General features: G+C 43.0%; 1 protein-coding gene across 1 annotated transcript in view; it reads right to left on the bottom strand.

Annotated features, from left to right (window-relative positions):
* Positions 1-2,500, bottom strand: part of LOC119584592 — a 21,896-nt gene that overhangs the window by 16,187 nt on the left and 3,209 nt on the right. The gene's annotated exons all lie outside the window — the stretch shown is intronic.

Genomic DNA, 2,500 nt, shown 5'->3' on the forward strand with positions numbered 1-2,500 from the left:
CCCCAAGGGACCCCTCTCACCCCAGACTAATCTCCCCACCTTCTTTCCCCTTTCACGAATCTTTCTCACTCACGATTTAAAATTTTCCTCCCGACATATCTCACTCAGACATCATCTAATCACCCCCTTCAACCACTCAGGGAAATACCCTCACTCTTTACATCATCCCCACCCCCGGGTTCATCCACTCATGAAACTTTCTCCCAGGGAATTCCCATCTACTCACGCCCTTCATCTCACCACATTCACTCACTCACGACTTCATCTCACTCAAGACATCATCTCACTCACGACTTCATCTCACTCACGACATCATCTCACTCACGACTTCATCTCACTCACGACATCATCTCACTCACGAAATCACCACTACATTTGCATCTAAATAAAGACACCATCTCACTCACGACTTCATCCATCCCCCGATTTTCACCCTTTACTCACGACTTCATCTCCCCAAATGACATCATCTCACTAGAATCATTAAATCACGACTTAATCTCACTCCAAAACTTCACCCTCACCCGACTTTTTCCCCACTCACGACTTCATCTCCTCATGACTTTCACTCCTAAAGGGACTTCATTTTCACTCACGACATAAATTCTCACTAAACGATTTCATCTCACCCCCCGACTTTCTCTCACTCAAACAAAAATTTTCACTCCCCGCCCCTTAAAATCTAACATGCCCATCACCCCCTCACTCAAAAACTTCCTAAATTTCACGATTTTCTCTTACTCAGATTTTCATCTCACTCATGCCCATCATTACTCATGACATCTTTCTCACCACCCCCTTCCCTTTCCACTAAACCAATTCATTAAATCCGACTTCATTCACTCACGACTTAATCCCACTCATAAACATCTCTCCCCCAGACATATCCACTCACGCCCGTCATTTTCACCAGGGACTTCATCTCACTCACGACACCCCCCCCCCCCCCCCCTTCACTCACCCCACGACCGCATCCACTCATGAAAATTCATCTCACTCCCCGACTTCATCCCCTACGACATCCATCCTAAATCCCCGCCCTTCATCTACTCAGGGACTCATATCACCACTTCAATTCTCAACCACTACTCTCTCCCCAGGACATTCTCACCCCCGCCCTTCTTTCTCACTAAAACCGACTTCTTTCTTACTCCCCCCCGCTTCTTTTTTCCATGACATCATTTTCCAATTTTGACACCCACCCTTCACTCACGAATTCACTCCCCAAAACGCTTCACTCACTCACGATTTTTCATCTCACCCCATGAAAACCATCTAAATTCAGGATTTCTTTCCTCAATCACAAACATACTCATCACGACTTCATCTCACTAAACGCCCATCATTCACTCACGACTTTCATTCCCCAACGACTTTTCCCCTCATCATGAAAATCATCTCACTCCCGATTTCATCTCACTCACGACTTCACTTACCCGACTTCATTTTCACTCAGACTTATCTCAAACAGGACATCTTTCCATCACGCCCTTCATCTAAATTTCACGTTTTTCACTAAACTCACGACTTCATTCACTCAGATTTTCCATTTCACTCTTTGACACCCTCTAAATCATGACATCATTCATTCATAAAATCTTTCTCACTCATGACTTTCACCCTCACGCCAAAAAAGGGTTTTTTACGCTCTCCTGACGGCGCCGAGAAAGCGGGGTGTCCCTTAAAAACCAAACAAAACCGCAAATCGTAACTTTGGTAAAGAGCGGGGTTATTTAGTTTTAAAGGGCGGTAAACGGAACTTGGGGAAAAATCGGGCGAAAAAAAAAAGAAAAAAAAAATAGACCCCGTTAAGGAAAGAATAAGCGAAGAATAAAGAAATGAAATGAGGAAAAGGGAAAATAGAAAAAATAGAGCGAAAAATTTAAGAAAAAAAAATTAGAGGAAAAGGGGAAATTAGAAAAAATTAAGCGAAAAAAAAAAGAAAAAAAATAGAGCAAATTAAGGAAAAAAAAATAAAATAGAGCAAAAAAAATAAAAAAAAGGAAAAAAAAAGCGAAAAGGGAAATAGAAAAAATTAGGGGAAAAAAAAAAAAATTTAAAATAGAGCGATAAGGAAAGTGTTTTCTTTTCTTTCGGTTTATTTCTATTTTCCTGCGCCGAATAAAGGGTACGGAGGGAGAGAAAAAAAAAAAAGGGGGGGGAAGGGGGAAAGAAGGGGAAAAAAATGGGGGGGGCCCTTTTTCCCCCCCTTTTAATCTTTTTCCCAAATCTTGTCCCTCCTCCGTCAAATCCTTTTTTTCCTCTCTCTTTTCTCCTCCGCAAAAATTCCCCTTTTTTTTCTTTCTCCTTTTTTTCCTCCGCCTCTCTTCCCCTCCGCTTTTTCCCCTCCCCCTTTTAGTCCCATTTCCTCCCCCACCTCTCGCACCTTTTCCTTTCCCCCTCCTCGCTAAAACCCTTTTTCTCATCTCCTCCTTTTCCTTTCCCCCCCCCCCCCCCCTTCTCCCCCCCTTCTTTACCCCTTCTTTTTCTCTCTATTTCC

This window comes from Penaeus monodon, chromosome 18, assembly GCF_015228065.2.
Source record: "Penaeus monodon isolate SGIC_2016 chromosome 18, NSTDA_Pmon_1, whole genome shotgun sequence".
Classification (NCBI taxonomy): Eukaryota; Metazoa; Arthropoda; class Malacostraca; order Decapoda; family Penaeidae; genus Penaeus; species Penaeus monodon.